The following is a 19,005-nucleotide window of genomic DNA, read 5'->3' as shown; positions in this document are numbered from 1 at the left end:
TTTCTCAGGTTGTTGTTTTAATAAATCAGACCCCGATGGTGCAGCGCTGTGCTGTACCTCTACATAGGCTGTGTGTGTGACCCATTGTGTGATCAGGGGGACGTGGCTGCATCTGTTTTCCAAAGGGGGAACATTAGAGAGACAGACCGATGGTTAAAGGGAACAGAAAGGGAAATGATGCCATCAGAAAACATAAATAGAAAAGAGACGACATTTTTACGAGCAAAACATCTAGTTCATTTAACTGCCGTTAAGTTGTTGTAAACGTACAAGTGCTGCTCTGACGTGAAGTTCAACACATCCTCTTTAACGAGACCACGACCTTTTTAAATCTATATTCTAATAAAGTTATGCTGAATGTTTTTCGTTTAGTTTTTAAAGCAGAAAGAAATTGTAAATACGGCAGAGCATCTGATCATTTGTTAAATGTGAGGAGGTTTCTTTTCTTTGTCCAATGTGATATTTATATATATTACAGCTTGGTATTCACACACTTTTTCTGACATGTTGTTTCCCAATTACATCATTGATGAATTCATTGTCCAGTTGTTTGCAGCCCTGGTCAGAAACAAGGCAACCTGTAATTAAAAAATGTACCGGTAGCATCTCATTTTGCCCCGAGCCCCTTAGCCAGATATTGGGCGTTTACATATTGAAAGAATATATATATATTTAGTCGGTGACATTTTGACCTGAAATCTAATTATCCAACCTCAACACACACGCGTTGACGCATGTCTGCCAGTGACTTCATTTAAATGCCAGAGGTCACCGGAGCCGCTCAGCCTAATCTTCTAATTAGTGAGTTATGCAGAGAAGTCAACAACTAAAGTGACATTGTTGTTTGCATCAAAAGGGACACTTTGTAAGAAGGCGTGGCTGTTTAAAAATGCATAAGAATTAAAAATGTAAGACGGTAATAAGCAGACAGAATGAGTGCCCTTGCACAAAGTAACGCAAGGACATGGCTAACAAGGACATGGCATCATAATCTACAAAGTCAACACGTACGAAACTGGACTCAAGTCTAAGTAAAATAAATATCAAAGCACATTATTTTGAACATTTGTATATATTAATGTATGAGAACATATCATGAAGTTACTGACTTTTTTACAACATTTATTTCAAACCAAAATGTCTGAATAATATTTCAAATAGTAGATTTGACCTCGGCGTCAATGACTGTTTTTGTTATATCTTCAATTTAAGTGTGAAACCATATGAAAAACACTTGTGAACTGATAACTGAGGAAAGCATTCACTAAAAATCAGGTTTGGTCTCGAGTCACACGACTTGGGCTCGAGTCACACGACTTGGACTCGAGTCACACGACTTGGTCTCGAGTCACACGACTTGGGCTCGAGTCACACGACTTGGCCTCGAGTCACACGACTTGGACTCGAGTCACACGACCTGGACTCGAGTCACACGACTTGGACTCGAGTCACACGACTTGGACTCGAGTCACACGACTTGGACTCGAGTCACACGACCTGGACTCGAGTCACACGACTTGGACTCGAGTCACACGACTTGGACTCGAGTGACTCGAGTCACACGACTTGGACTCGAGTCACACGACTTGGACTCGAGTCACACGACCTGGACTCGAGTCACACGACTTGGACTCGAGTCACAGACCTGGACTCGAGTCACACGACTTGGACTCGAGTCACACGACTTGGACTCGAGTCACAGACCTGGACTCGAGTCACACGACTTGGACTCGAGTCACACGACTTGGACTCGAGTCACACGACCTGGACTCGAGTCACACGACTTGGACTCGAGTCACACGACTTGGACTCGAGTCACAGACCTGGACTCGAATCACACGACTTGGACTCGAGTCACACGACTTGGACTCGAGTCACAGACCTGGACTCGAGTCACACGACCTGGACTCGAGTCACACGACCTGGACTCGAGTCACACGACTTGGACTCGAGTCACACGACTTGGACTCGAGTCACACGACTTGGACTCGAGTCACAGACCTGGACTCGAGTCACACGACTTGGACTCGAGTCACACGACTTGGACTCGAGTCACAGACCTGGACTCGAGTCACACGACTTGGACTCGAGTCACAGACCTGGACTCGAGTCACACGACCTGGACTCGAGTCACACGACCTGGACTCGAGTCACACGACTTGGACTCGAGTCACACGACTTGGACTCGAGTCACACGACCTGGACTCGAGTCACACGACCTGGACTCGAGTCACACGACCTGGACTCGAGTCACACGACCTGGACTCGAGTCACACGACTTGGACTCGAGTCACACGACTTGGGCTCGAGTCACACGACTTGGCCTCGAGTCACACGACCTGGACTCGAGTCACACGACTTGGACTCGAGTCACACGACTTGGACTCGAGTCACACGACCTGGACTCGAGTCACACGACTTGGACTCGAGTCACACGACTTGGACTCGAGTGACTCGAGTCACACGACTTGGACTCGAGTCACACGACTTGGACTCGAGTCACACGACCTGGACTCGAGTCACACGACCTGGACTCGAGTCACACGACTTGGACTCGAGTCACAGACCTGGACTCGAGTCACACGACTTGGACTCGAGTCACACGACTTGGACTCGAGTCACAGACCTGGACTCGAGTCACACGACTTGGACTCGAGTCACACGACTTGGACTCGAGTCACAGACCTGGACTCGAGTCACAGACCTGGACTCGAGTCACACGACTTGGACTCGAGTCACAGACCTGGACTCGAGTCACACGACCTGGACTCGAGTCACACGACCTGGACTCGAGTCACACGACTTGGACTCGAGTCACACGACTTGGACTCGAGTCACACGACCTGGACTCGAGTCACACGACCTGGACTCGAGTCACACGACTTGGACTCGAGTCACACGACTCGGACTCGAGTCACACGACCTGGACTCGAGTCACACGACCTGGACTCGAGTCACACGACCTGGACTCGAGTCACACGACCTGGACTCGAGTCACACGACTTGGACTCGAGTCACACGACCTGGACTCGAGTCACACGACTTGGACTCGAGTCGCCAATTTGATGACTTGAGACTCGACTTGACAAAATCACAAAACACTTGCGACTCGACTTGGATTGAACACCAATGACTCGGGACTCGACTTGGACTCGAGCCTCTGCCTTGAGGTGACTAGATACTTTAATTCAGAGGTCTCCAACACGCCGATCGCGAGCTGCCGCTAGAAGAGTGAAGAAACACACTCCTCAATGTCAGTTTCGGTACTTTAATGACAAGGATGACGACACCCTGAAACAGAGCAATGCAGCAAGATAAGCTGACAAAGTACTAGATAAGATACGCTGACAAAGTACTACATCCATGCATGTCCTCACCAATACACATATATTCAATTACACAGAGTAAAGACACACCAAACAATAGTGGAAACAGTCTTACATGAATGAGTGGATGAACGTCTCAACCCGAGGCGGAGTGAATGAACAATGTTTGAACTAAGATGGCCGCTCGGCACGACCGGGTCAGAGCACGGCATATCCGGACAGCGACAGCAGTGACGCTGCCCTCTAGTGGCCGGCGATAAACTCATCAAAGAGCAGCCTCCCGTGGGAGAGCAGAATCTCCAGCTGCTGCAACTCTTGCTGAGAAACCTTGCAGGCAGGGGCGGGACTTCATTTAGCTGGGCCACCATGCGGCAAATCATATGCGAGGACACACTAGGATCATACCATCATGTGAAAGAAGGGTGGGGGGCAGACGCTCCAAAGACAGCAGGTGTAGTGGTACAGGCCAGACGGATTTAAATGCAAGCGCGTCGCAAAAAGTCAGGAAATGAGCGAAAACCGAAAACAGAAGCAGCGTCTGCTGCTTTTCAGCGATGTTGGAGAAAGCAGAGCTGAGTGCAGGGTTTGTAAAATGAAAATAACCTTCAGAGCAGGGTTTCTCTTTGGTAACCAGGATGTACTGCCAGAGGTGGGAGAAGTTCAGATCTTGTACTTGAGTAAAAGTACCAGAGTGTAGGAATACTCTGTTACGATAAAAAGTCCTGCATTCAAAATGTCACAAGTAAAAGTACAAAAGTATTGTCATCCAAATATAGTTAAAGCACCACCTGCAGAGGGACCTAGATGCAGGTGTTCCCCATAGAGACGCCTGGCTGCACATCATCCCTTGCATACAGATAGACTGTGGGTCCTTCACAACATGTTGCACACAGTGATACACATTCTGGTCACCTCAACACCAGGGATCTGATCCACTAACTCCTTCTGAGTCAAACCGTCACGGCAGCCTCACCTCACTGACCCCTCTCAAATAGAAAAACACATGTTATTAAATAATGTGACTAATAAAGAGCAGTTTGATTATTAAGTATTATTCTGTTGATCGATGTCATTACATTTGGTGAAAAGCACACTTGTTAAAGACTCGTTTTGTCAAAGTTTAGGACTTGACTCGAACTTGCAAAACAATGACTCGGTCCCACCTCTGCTAAAAATAACAGAAATAATTGCGTTTTATGTAAATAACACAAAGCAAAGGTAAATGTTTACATATGATAACGGACAACTTGGTTAAGAAAAGATGATGGTACGATTTAATATAAACTTACTGTTGTCCATCCCCCCCTGTCACATGGCCGATACAGAAACAATTCCCGCTCACTGCAATATCTCTGTACAACAAACCACCTCTGGCTGGCAGAGGACTCTCTGCTCCATAGCTTCCCTTGGAGTAAAACCTCATTGCACATTTATATAATCTGTTCTATATTTAATATTCTGTCATATATGTATGTGTATATATATATATTAGGGCTGTCAAACGATTATAATTTTTAATCAGATTAATCACAGCTTAAAAATTAATGAATCAGATTAATCACCATTCGAACTATGTCCAAAATATGCCACTTCTTTATGTATATTGTTGGGAATGGAAAGATAAATGAAAGCAGGCGGATATATCCATTTAACACAGTATCTATGTTTATTATAACATGTGTCTGCGTGTCAAAATGAAAGACAGCCCACACACCTATCAATCATCAAACCGTGGGTCTGAATTCATTACGTGTTGATTTCTATCAACGGGGAGTACTTCAGGAAAGTCGACGGGGGGGGGGGGGGGCTAGTGGAGTACTTCAGGAAAGTCGACAGAGGGGGGGGGGGGGGGGCTAGTGGAGTACTTCAGGCAAGTCGACAGAGGGGGGGGGGGCTAGTGGAGTACTTCAGGAAAGTCGACAGAGGGGGGGGGCTAGTGGAGTACTTCAGGAAAGTCGACGGGGGGGGGGGGGGGGGGGGCTAGTGGAGTACTTCAGGAAAGTCGACAGAGGGGGGGGGGCTAGTGGAGTACTTCAGGAAAGTCGACAGAGGGGGGGGGGGGCTAGTGGAGTACTTCAGGAAAGTCGACAGAGGGGGGGGGGGCTAGTGGAGTACTTCAGGAAAGTCGGCAGAGGGGGGGGGCTAGTGGAGTACTTCAGGAAAGTCGACGGGGGGGGGGGGGGGGGGCTAGTGGAGTACTTCAGGAAAGTCTACAGAGGGGGGGGGGGCTAGTGGAGTACTTCGTGACCACAGAGTGTGCACGTTGTGATCAGCTGTTTTAGCGCAGTTCTCCAGTGAGGGGGGAGTCTCCCTCCGCAGCCGGTTGGCGTAGTGTTGGCACAGTTCCGTTGTACAGACCGACGTTAACAGCAGCCTGTCTGTGCACACGGAGACCGACTCTGTTGTCCGGGGATCGAACCGCCTTCTGGAAAAGCTTCACAAGTACGTCGGTACGCAAATACGCTTTGTGACACAAGTGACGGGACGCATTTCAGATTACGCACACAACCTGCGTACCAGTTATGTGCACCCCTGTGCCAGAGCCATATTATTACTTGTATATGGCTCTGCCCTGTACTACAGCAAAAGTATTCTGCGTCGGGACTTCCTGCAACAACACCACGCCGTTATCAAAGATGTTCTATTGAGAAGACGATCACTACGTGACAAAAGATTTCAAAACCGTGGCTCCTGAAATCGATCTTACTAACTGCTGTCTGTGCAATTTACTCCGCGAGTTGGCAGACTTTATTTTGCTTACTTTAACATCGTGTCTCATGGTGGGGCTGAGCCATGTCTTGGTATGGGTGTTGCCTACCCCAGCCATACCCTGGCGCTGCCACTGGTGGCACGTATGGGGCGGGCCATTCTGCACATGCGTTAAATATTTTAACGCAATTAATTCAAAAAATTAATTACCGCCGTTAACGCGATAATTTTGACAGCACTAATATATATATAATACCTTGTTAAATTCAACATGTATATTTTCTACTTTCTTGTTTATTGTACAATGCCTTGTCTTTTTTTGCTGCTGCGACGCAGACATTTCCCAAATGGGGATCAATAAAGTCTTATCTTGTGTTTTACGAAAGTTTCGTACGAAACGCTGAAAGCACCGTGTATTTGAACCATCTGCTCTGACCTTCTCCCCAAATAAAATGTTATCTAACTTCCTTTTACTAACATCATAATTACTACGGCCGCTATAGGCAGCCATGCTTGTGAATGTTTTTTGTTATTGGGGTTCGTCGAGCGTCAACGTTTAAAGTGTCATTTTAGCAACCATAAAGCAGGGATCTGTTTCAGAGCGTATACAAATAAATGAGTTAACATTGGTCCTAAGAGAATGTGTTTCTTCATGCCAGCACATGCACTAATATACCTTATGGTTATGTTAGTGGTCCGCTACTTGCTTGTGTTTCAACTGGTTCTGGTAATTTACTACAACGTTCACTCCCGTTTGGTCATCAATGAAGAACCCACTGATACAACAACTATTATTGGCTCCTAAATGATCCTGATCTTCAGTTACATCATCTATATGCATGTGGGCACGAAGCCACAGATAAAGGCCGTGTGGAATTACACTCCGGACGGTGCTTTAGTTACTGGACTATCTCACATTTTACTATTCCACTGGCGTCTGAATAAAACCAGGATCTCATAGCCTGCAGGTGCCTCTTTTCTTCTTCCATAATCGACTATGGCAGGTGCCATTTTAATCGAATTGACTTTTCACCATAACCAATTATAGGTGCTACAATTATATCAGCTGTTATAATTCACGTTCATTAATATCCTATTGTGAGTTACTGCATTCTAGCATATTCTCAGCACAGAGATACAACGTCTCACACACACACACACACACACACACACACACACACACACACACACACACACACACACACACACACACACACACACTAATCAGTAATCCCCTCTCAGAGCGGTCACTCTGCTTGCTGCGGTCTATCTCCTGGACACAGAGATTACAGAAAGTCCAATTGTCCTCTCTGTGTAGTGCCCTTGCACTTGGCTACGTACCGGTTGTACCTTGAATGAACCGCATGTAGACAAGATGGATTCAGTGGTAGAGCAAATCAAACTACTCTTTACTTTGTTTTTGAAAAGTCAAACAAATCCCACTTCCACGATGCTGTGATAAGACATACATTGGAATAAATAAGACAGTTAATGGATCAGAACGTTCCTCTCGGGAGTCAGAAACGCCCCTTTTCCACCAAACCGGTTCGGGCCTGATTACGCTCTGGTTCTTCCCGTTTCCACCGCAGCGTGTCGTGTTCAAAACTCCAGGAAAAGACAACTTCTAAAGTTTAACTATTTATTATAAGAGAGCAATAGATATATCCACTTGGCCAAGGACTCTGTCACAGAAATCACAGGCAGCAAAGCTGTAATCTGTAACCACTGTATCCGTGAAGAGCCCGGACCTCGTGCGGGAGAGTAACCTTGGTGTAGACTCTGGCTCTGTCTGTTGGTGAACAGACTTAGACAAAGTCTCCTGGCAACGCGACCTTCCAATCAGCATTCGGCCGGCCGGCGAAGTCCCTCCCTACTCTATCCGCTATCCTATTGATTTGTTTTCGCTTAAGTCTCTACAGATATAGTGGAGAAGCTTCATTATACTGGCTCCTAGTTATGCGTGGGAGCGAAGCTCACATACACCTCGAGGCCGGAGCGAAGTGCTGTTCTGACGACCTCCGTGTATTCTTCCAGTGTCTGCACTTGACCTTGCTACTTTAGTATTGCAGCTAAAAACGTTCTTCTGTGACTTTCCCCTTAGTTTCCTGTCTCACCCATCAAACCTTGGGATTCGTGATTTCTTCTATTCCAAAGTCAACATAAAATGAGCACAATAAGCTTATAATGTCATAAGAATCAGTCTTTCTAATGTTATATAAAAATAGACTCCACAAGCGGTTCTTAGCTGACCCCACTCGGCTGCCCGGCAAGAACCAATACTTCAGGCTTACGTCGGAGGTGTCGTGTTCTTTTATTCCAGGAAAGACAAACAACTTCTAAGTTGAACTATTTATTAAAAGAGAGCAACATATATATATATATATCACTTGGCCAAGGCCTCGTCCGGTCACAGACATCACGGGCAGCAAAGCTGTAATCTGTCACTCTATTTCCGGAAAAAGCCCGAACCTCGTGCGACAATACATTTTTATTATTCAGGGCTCTTGGCCGTGCATTTATGATTGGTTGAGACTAGATGGGGAGAACCGTGGTTTAGACTTTGGTCTGCCTGGTTGGTGCACAGCAGGGACGCGCACAGACATTTGGAGGGGCTATTGCTCTAAACTGGAAGAAGGGCCTCCCCCCCGATAAAAAACACAAGACCTTTTGAACATTGTAACTTGTTTTAATGTAAAAGAAACCAAACAATTATTACACTAAATTGAACAGTAATTCACATCTCATAACAAAATAAGCTAAGGCGACTACTTGCATTCGGTGACTTGATTTAAAAAATGAAAACCGGGGTAATGTTTTGTTTTGCGTCCAAAGCTCCTCAAAAATGTCTAATGTTAGAAACTACTAAAGACAACATGGGGACAATCCTGTTCTAATGTAGCTTGACCTTTGTGACTGCTGTGCAGCTGATAAAATAGGGCCTCGAACTAATTACCTTAAATAAACTCACTAATTAATGAAACCAGTTCAAGACGCATTATTCTTATCATTCTTTATGAGCGCAGTAACGGTAAGGTTTCTAATTACTTATGTATTTAGTATTCCATAACTTAGTAACAGAGATGGTTAAACTGAAGTGGAGACATAGCAGATCAATCTGTCACTCTATTTCCGGAAAAAGCCCCGAACCTCGTGCGACAATACATTTTTATTTGTTTTGCTAAAGTTTTCTAGGATAGATAGTGGAATCGTCCATTATGTCGATTTCCAGTCATGCGTAGGAGAGGAGCTCACACGCTGCTCAAGGCTTCAATAACTCTTTATCTTCTTACAGTGTCTGCACCAAGCTAAAACTCTGCGATGACTATTCCCTTCGTTTCATATCCAACCCATCAGAACCTGGGATTAGTGATTGTATCTATTTATCTTACAGTCATAGCAATCTGATGAGCACAATAAACATATCATGTAATAATAAGGATCAGTCTTGTAATGTTATATAAAAAATAGACTCCACAGAGGGGGCGAGATTAACCTGAGCTATAACAGTTAACCTGTTAAACCGGTGCCCTGCCAGCGTCTGAGGGCTTCTTAACATTTCACAACCTATGAATGTGTCATACCCACTTAACGGGAAGAAACTCAGCTACCTGACGATATGAACCATTTGTACCGAAACAAAACATAAGTCTAACGCCGAGCCTCTGAACTAGCACTAAGCGAAAGAGTGCTAACGCACTTAGCACATAACTCACGGTAGAAATATTATATACTTCATCGGATCTGCACAAACTAGATATCATCTGAAAGCTGAGATTCCCCGAATTCCAATGGTATACGTGTCATCACTGAGCGACCACAACTCGCGTGAGCGAAAGCCAGCAACGACAACACACAACTTCACTTCACGTGGCCAAAACGGCAAACACGTCTTAGCTTTGCTGTGTTCTGATCAAAGTCGTGTTCAATGGCATTAGAACGCAGATAAACGCTGCTGAAGGTTAACCCAATGTCTCTGTGTCCCGATAATCCATCATCATTATATTTATGGCAATAAGCCCAGTTTTCAGTTTCAGAGCGTAACATAGCTTTCGGTTTGGGCAAACTGCGTGCGCATCACTCTCACTCCTCAAGGGTAACGTGTAGGTGGATTTAGGAACTTCCCTTCGATTCTATTGGCTCTAACGGTTCAAAAGAGGTGTCAATCACCGAAATCGACCCATGGGTTCCAGAGATATGACAAATAGAGGCGAAGTCCCTCCTTTTCCGGGGAGCTCCATGGACCTTATTCAGAAAAAGTCTGTATTGAAGTCAATGGAGAGAGAAAGATTATCTTTCCATCCCGTTTGAATTGTGCCACGAGTTACACACATGATGTTTGTCAATTTAAAAAAATAAAAATGTGTCGTTAAACTGTGAAGTTACACTTTGTGTGAAAACGCTCAATCTCCCGCCTCGCACCAACACCCAGACGGCCGTCACGTTGGAACATTTCACTTCTTTCTTTCAGAACGAGGCGGAAAGTATTAAAAGAGGAGAAAATCACTCCGAGTCTGGGCGCGTTGAGAGCTGCACATACACAGGGGGAGCTAGTCTGTTCCGTGAGAGCCAGCATGCGGGATCGGGGACTCTGGGATTTGTAGTCTTTCTAGTTGCGTATTTTTCATAGTCTTCTGCTGCGTTCACGCCGTACGCGATGCGAATATTCGCTTCGCTCTAATCGCTCGAGTTTCACCGCGGCTGCCAGCTGTGTTTACTCGCATCATTCAAACAAGACGCGCTGGCTCGGGAGCAACAACATGAACATATTTGACCGTGATTTAATACACGTTTCTAAATGATGCCGAAGTAACAACATACTGATACCGGTTAGTAAAACCATGAATTAATGCTTTGAGTCTGCAGACAGACGGCAGAGAAACACCTTTTAAAATGCGTGTTTTCTGAATGGAGCTCGGCTAAGCTAACGTTGTATATGCTCCGACCGTCCACACTCACAACAACGGCCTACAGACATAAATAAAGCAGCGACTGTATTCTCCATGACACAGGCAGTCTGTGGTTTGTACTTGTTTAACTTCTGTCCAGTTTCTGAACAGATATGAGGAGCTGTGAGCTCTGAGGGCTAACAGCTAACGGCTGATGTTTTCTGGTTGAACGTCAGTGACGGCAGGCTGAGATCCTCACCGCTGATTGGCTTCCGCGAGAACGCATCACATGAATTTGACGCTCGAGTTGAAAAAATGTAACTCTCGCGTTTGACGCGGCAAAGTTCAATCGCGTGATTCGTCCACCGCTTCATGCTCGCCGTCGGAGCGAATTCGCGTCTCTCCGCGTCTCTGCATTGACTTTACATGTAATCGCCCCGCCCCCAACATCGCATCGCGTCCGGTGCAAACGCAGCATTACTTTTAAAATGTTTTACCACAAACTGTAACTTTTTGACATGGAAATTATATTTTAAGATTGACAATGGCCGTGACTTCGCCTCTCTAGAAAACACTCAAAATCGTACTCTGCAGTCGTATTGTTGAGATATCGAGACATTGCATCCCTAATTTTAAACTAATCAAAAACCCATACATTAAAAGATGGACTCCCCAGATGTCCGCCTTGCTGCTACATGCCAATAACCTTCTTGTTGTTTCCTCTTTCCACGTCTCCAGCCTCTTGCTGTCAGTTTATTAATCCATACGTATACAATGCCATATGTTTGTGTAGGCCTGTCTCGTCAAATAATGTATTTAAATATCCCATTGATCGGCCTGCAGCTTCCCGTCTGCATGTCCCTGGGGCTTTGACTCCTACAGTATGCAGAACGTGTGCTGTCAATCAACTATTTGTACATTTAATTTCCTCGACAAAAGCATTCCTGGAAGACATGTCATCTTAAGCTCTCCGTTGATGCTTTCTTTATTGTGGTATGGCACGGTCAGATCGTGCTTCGGTTGATAGGAAACAAAGAATATTCCAATTTACTATCAAAACCTCCGCAAAGAGCAATTCATATTCAAACAAGTAAGCACTTTCTAAGCATTCGAAGACCCCTGACCCGCTCACTGTCCCACTGCTCGTGTCCTTCTGACTACATGTTACGGGGGATTAAGATGTAAATTGTTGCCTTAATCTTTAGAGTGAAATTAGCTTTCTTGGCGTGGAGCTAAGTAAGCATATACTGTGTTCTGTCAAGCATGCTCATCAGTATGCAAAGCTCAGCCTTACTGACATTTCCAAACACATAGTGAAGCATGTACTGTAAACTTCCCTTAGTGTGTTGTTGCTTTTAATGTAACAGGTAATGAGAGCGCAGTAACCCGAGCACACACTCACTCAGTATAATCTGTTTAATCTTCATGGACCTTCACGAACCAAATCATGATCGATGTCTTCATTTATTTTCTCCACTCTCACACTGAGCTTCGTGTGCATACAGTTTGACAGAGAGCCGAATAGCTGACGTCTTCATAAGTCTTATTTTCTGTGCCAAGCCAGCTCCACAGAAGAGGCGATTAATGTAAATCCATGCCTGTAGAGCAGGGGTAATAACCGCCATTCATTCGGCCTTTCTTTCATGCTGTGCAAAGAAACAGCAACCTCTAAATCCAGATATCTCACCGTGACTTACGCATTCACGTGCACGTGCACGGTGTGGCGTGACCACCAACACAGAAAGATATGGACACAAGATGTGTGCAGATCCATTTAGTTTCCTCACCTGCTGTGCCCCCCCGGGAAGATATGGACACAAGATGTGTGCAGATGCATTTAGTATCCTATCCATGTGAACATGATTTAAGTAGGGGGGGGGAACCTCACCTGCTCTAGGGGGGTCCAGGGGCATCAATCTGGTGCACTTTGAGAGCAACATGAAGAGATCTATGGAAACATCTCAACACCACATGAAACAGAACTGGAAGCATATTGACTTTTCTTTATGGATATTTTACAAATCACTCTCCTTTCAAACTGGATTCTTGTTTATTAATAACAACTTGTTTTTACTGTTTTTTGTATAACTATAATGATCATATAAAGAAGTGCTTTTGCCTCACTGGTTGGAGAAAATGCTTCTTATATTCGTTAGCATAGCTAGCTACCCAGATGCTAATAACAAAGAAGCTATTGACTGTATGATCAGTATGACAGATGAACAGATCGCCACTGGGCTTTCAACTCTCTAGTTGAAAGCCCGGTGGCGATCTGTTCATCTGCGTACGGCTCCTTGTCGGTACTGCAGTTTCTGAAGTGCCGGAGCGACGTCCTGGTGCTCTCCGTCAGAACTGCACCCCTGTCAGACGAGACAGATACCACGTGATGGCTCGTGTTGTGTTCAAGGACTCTGACCGTGGCCAGGAAAAACAGGCACTCGCTTGTTTATTTATTTTGCGGTCTAGATTTCTTTAATTTTTTTCTTTTTTTGCGTGTGTTTATAAATGACCTCGAGGACCGTACCGAATAGTCTCGCGGTCCGTAGGCCGGAGGTTCCCCACCCCAGCTGTAGATTCTCCTCACACAGAAACAGCCTGCTCCAATCCCCATTTCCCCTCATATGGATTTCCGCAGTCAAATCGTATTATGTAGAGCAGGGGTGCCCAATACGTCGATCGCAAAGGCAGTGGGGGTAGATCCCCCTCCCGCGCTCGCGACACGGATTGGACAGGGTAGATCATTTGGGCGTGGTCATTTTAAAAGTAGCTCCCAAGCTGAAAAAGTGTGGGCACCCCTGATGTAGCCAACCCAGTGGCTCGCCGGGCGAATATGTGAACTGTCTTCTTGCAATTCTGTGCGTTACAATCCGACATTGTTCCCATAAGCCCTTCATCCCCACTTAGGTAAAGCAGCAGAAGTTGTTCTAAAACTCAGAGGGGTTGATTTACATAGTGATTCTAATCCGATAGAATATGCCTTCTCTTCGCTCAAGTCTCAGTACGGTAATACTCGATGCATAATGTATCTGTTGGGAAGTCTGTTATTGTCAGAAAAGCATACATCGTGCAGCTGTGGGTTCACATGCGGGTTACTGACTTCACGTGACACAGAAATATATAAATAACAGCAATTACTGATTAGGACTGGGGATTGTTTTTGCCAAGTCGCTGTATGATAAGACATGTAGAGAGATTGCTTCTTTTCTTCAAGGCAGTGCAAGAAGATTGCTCAGGCCTTGAGGTATTCCCTGACCTTGAAATTGGCTTTGCCGGTTGATGTGGTGTTTGGTCCCCGGTGCACAGGAGATACACACAAAGTGTTCATTTAGATGAGGCAGCCAGACACAGTCCTTGGTATCTAGGTGCATTGGGCCAAAACGTGTCTGTAAACAGATATTAACCGTTAATATTACTAATTTATTTGAATATCTATATCAGCAGACTGTTAAGGCTGTACAAAGGCGTGGAATCAAATCCATACAGTAACAGTTTTACGACAAACTGTGACTTTTTTTACATGGAAATTATGTTTTAAGATTGACAAACATCAAATGTGTAATTATGGCACAATTCAAACGGGATCGAAAGATACATTTTCTCTCCATTGACTTCAATACAGACTTTTTCCGAAATAAGGTCCCATGGGGAAGTAGATGGGCGCCACTCTATTGCAAATCTGTATCAGATCCGTTGCAGCCCGGTTTAGAGACGTGGGTACGGAGGAGAAGAGAGAGGGTTGTGTTTCCTGACACTTGGGGAGATGTACAGAGTGCATGTTGCACGATAGGTCCCCTTTAAAGATTAGGAGATGTGCTCCAGTGTTCCTTTGTATCTGTGCACTTTAGTCACTTTCTTTAATAGGTTGTTCATCATTAGATTACTTTGCAAATTGTCTGGTGAGCCCGCTTGACTTTTTGGTTACAAAACAACCCCTAGAGGGAACGTATCAATGAAGAACAAGTATAGTGAGTTATCCTCGCTGTAAATCACATGGAAGATGGCTTCGGACCCAGACATCCCATAATAAGCCTTATTATATCGACTTGCCCAAACGTGAACGCCCTTCCATCAGATGACGGACTAATGCAAATGCATGACAGGAGATTATACTCTCTCCTCAGAGAGAAACGGGAACTGTCACACCATCCTTTCAGTCTCGCCTAATAGTACAGTAAAATCCATTATCCGCCTGGAAGAAGAGAGGGGGGGGGGGCACACATTCCCCTCCTTCCCCTGTCTCTCCTGGGAACATTGCTGTCACTCATTGCCATCATAATCAGTGGGTTCTTGTCAGGACCGTGACAGATGCTGCGGAGGAACACACATCGCATTTGTTCCTGAGCCATAGAAGAGTAAACGTACTGTTGATATTCAAAAATAAAATATACACTGAGGTTTTACTTAATATTGTTAAAGGCACAACACAAGAACACGAGTAGCTCCCTAACATCCTGAAGCAGCATCATGCTTTCGAGTTTCTTTTGGGAAATTGCTTCCAGGAGATGCCAGAGAAAGACAAATTCCACGTATGCAGTACTCGTTTTATTTATTAAAATGTAATTCTAGCAAGAACCGATAAGTGGAACGGTCAACGTACTATAATAATATCGGACTATTGGAAGTTGTGCGAAAACCAAACGCCTTTTCTTTTGGAGGGCATTTGCTTCAAAAGTACACATGTTGCAACGATGGCTAAGCCAGAACCCGCCCTACGCTGCCTCTGATTGGGTAGTCCCTGTGTTGGTTGAATCGCCTACGATTAGGCTTGTGGGGCAGCACTTTCTCCTCTCGGTGAGGGAGGTCCAGTGGTTCCTAAGCTAAAGGAGGCTATAAAGGAAGCTTGAAACCTCCTTTCCTATCATGTAGAGAATTGGAACGGCACTTCTCATGGCTGCCTCTGAGGGACTCCCGGGTCCTTTCACTCCGTCAGGAAGGTTCCTAAAGGGACTATTGGAACGCAGCCAGGGGGTGAACATCCTTGAATGAAAAACAGGAAGCAGACAGTCCTAGACAATTGCAAAAATAAAACGTAAAATAAACAAATGCACTTTTTTTGTCAGGGTTGTTTGTTTGTAGTATAATTTAATAATAATGGGACCGGATGCACCGCTGCCATGTCTTCAGCACGTTAGCCCTACTATCTTGACCTTATGTTTAGAGCACACAGAGACGTAAGGCCCTGGGTGTGTGGATGATGCTTAGCTCAGCCTGTGAAGCATCACGGCAGAAACAAACTTCAGAGATAATAACACAGAACTAAAGAAAGACAGAGGGTAATGAGCTGTGCAAACATCATTCAGGTGTGTGTGTGTGTGTGTGTGTGTGTGTGTGTGTGTGTGTGTGTGTGACCCTTGTTAGCTGTCTTCCCCGGCTATAATGGGCCAAGCTGGCTACCTGCTGGCAGCCTGACGTCTGACAGAAAACAATGCATATGCATAACGCACACACACACACACACACACACCACACACACACACACACACACACACACACACACACACACACACACACACACACACACACACACACACACGGCCCCCTGTGGTTTGGCTTCCACCCGGCCTTATGGACGATTAGTCAAGGCTCCAGCCTTCACCTTTAAAGTGTTCTTCTCTGTCTGTTTCCTTCCTAACCTCCTTGTGTCCTGGCGTCTGCCCTCAGCTGCCTTCCTCTTTCCTTCCTAACCTCCTTGTGTCCTGGCGTCTGCCCTCAGCTGCCTTCCTCTTTCCTTCCTAACCTCCTTGTGTCCTGGCGTCTGCCCTCAGCTGCCTTCCTCTTTCCTTCCTAACCTCCTTGTGTCCTGGCGTCTGCCCTCAGCTGCCTTCCTCTTTCCTTCCTAACCTCCTTGTGTCCTGGCGTCTGCCCACAGCTGCCTTCCTCTTTCCTTCCTAACCTCCTTGTGTCCTGGCGTCTGCCCTCAGCTGCCTTCCTCTTTCCTTCCTAACCTCCTTGTGTCCTGGCGTCTGCCCTCAGCTGCCTTCCTCTTTCCTTCCTAACCTCCTTGTGTCCTGGCGTCTGCCCTCTGCTGCCTTCCTCTTTCCTTCCTAACCTCCTTGTGTCCTGGCGTCTGCCCTCAGCTGCCTTCCTCTTTCCTTCCTAACCTCCTTGTGTCCTGGCGTCTGCCCACAGCTGCCTTCCTCTTTCCTTCCTACCTCCTTGTGTCCTGGCGTCTGCCCTCAGCTGCCTTCCTCTTTCCTTCCTAACCTCCTTGTGTCCTGGCGTCTGCCCTCAGCTGCCTTCCTCTTTCCTTCCTAACCTCCTTGTGTCCTGGCGTCTGCCCTCAGCTGCCTTCCTCTTCCTTCCTAACCTCCTTGTGTCCTGGCGTCTGCCCTCAGCTGCCTTCCTCTTTCCTTCCTAACCTCCTTGTGTCCCTGGCGTCTGCCCTCAGCTGCCTTCCTCTTTCCTTCCTAACCTCCTTGTGTCCTGGCGTCTGCCCTCAGCTGCCTTCCTCTTTCCTTCCTAACCTCCTTGTGTCCTGGCGTCTGCCCTCAGCTGCCTTCCTCTTTCCTTCCTAACCTCCTTGTGTCCTGGCGTCTGCCCTCAGCTGCCTTCCTCTGTCAGTCCTCACCTTTAAGTGTTACGGCACAAGATCACTTCTTCAAGACAATCGTAACAATAATTGCTTTAATAAGGAAATGTTCTCTGTTTTCCTTTCACTCGCTCACTCACTCACTCGCTCACTCGCTCGCTCACTCACTCACTCTCTCACTTGTTGTCGTTTTGTCAATTTGTGTCATTTAGTTTCTCTCTGTCTTCTTGAGCATCTCTTGCGTGGCTTTTTATTTCTTTGTAGTCATGTTGTCCGTGAGACTGTTTCGCCCCTTGTTATCGTTATTGCGAGTCTGTTCCAAATGAAGCTGTTTTCCATCGGTCCATGTCGACTCCAGCCGGGTCGCTACCCGTCTCCCGAGAAGCCTGTTAGTAAACCACGTCTTGCTCGTAGTTAAACGGTGCAGGGTGTATCTGGAGCAGAGATGTGGAATCACAGACATGCTTAAGAAGTGACTGACTGCTGGACTCAGGTCTGCGGCCTTCCAAGTGTCCCACCCACCTTCTGACTGCTGGACTCAAGTCTGCGGCCTTCCAAGTGTCCCACCCACCTTCTGACTGCTGGACTCAAGTCTGCTGCCTTCCAAGTGTCCCACCCACCTTCTGACTGCTGGACTCAAGTCTGCTGCCTTCCAAGTGTCCCACCCACCTTCTGACTGCTGGACTCAAGTCTGCTGCCTTCCAAGTGTCCCACCCACCTTCTGACTGCTGGACTCAAGTCTGCTGCCTTCCAAGTGTCCCAACCCACCTTCTGACTGCTGGACTCAAGTCTGCTGCCTTCCAAGTGTCCCACCCACCTTCTGACTGCTGGACTCAAGTCTGCTGCCTTCCAAGTGTCCCACCCACCTTCTGACTGCTGGACTCAGGTCTGCGGCCTTCCAAGTGTCCCACCCACCTTCACGTCTCAGTGTCCATCCAGATGAGACTCAGTCAGATGATTGAGTTAGCCACGTGTTGCCTCCCTAACCCCATAACGCCAGGCTTCCAGGGAGATAGCCACGCCCCCATCAGGGCGCTGTTATGGAACTGGTGACGTGTGAGAGAACGTAGCGCTCGCTCGGGAAGCATACGGAGGTGCTGCGAAGGCTAGTGATCGGCTTCAGAGACTCGTTACGATGCAGCTGAGTTTAGGGTTTGGAAACATGCCAGTATATTATCCGTGTCTTCCTGACGGTTCATGGTGACTTTTACTAAATTAGTTTAATGTGCAGCTTTCAACAACCTGTCGGTGGCCATTCGCTTTTAACGTTGTTAACAGATAATAATTGGCAATAAACAAAGTTCTGTTCATCGTGAAGCAGCGCGAGGTGGAAGATGCCTTCTGGTATGATTCATGGAGCCGATTGCATTGCTGTTGAGGTGCTTGATCTTTGCAAACACTTCCTCGTGTGTCGTGGCTTTTTGATGTGACGGTATTGATATATGAAGGAAATCTGTGCCGATGCAGTCCTCTGTCAGTGCAACAGTTTCCACTTTTCTCTCTCACATTATAGACAGCTGCGTTCTCAATGCAATTTCCTCTCTAGTTTCAGTTG

The sequence above is a fragment of the Pseudochaenichthys georgianus genome, chromosome 10 (genome assembly GCF_902827115.2).
Source record: "Pseudochaenichthys georgianus chromosome 10, fPseGeo1.2, whole genome shotgun sequence".
NCBI lineage: Eukaryota > Metazoa > Chordata > Actinopteri > Perciformes > Channichthyidae > Pseudochaenichthys > Pseudochaenichthys georgianus.
The sequence above is the reverse complement of the archived record's forward strand: the minus strand, read 5'-3'. Positions refer to the sequence as shown.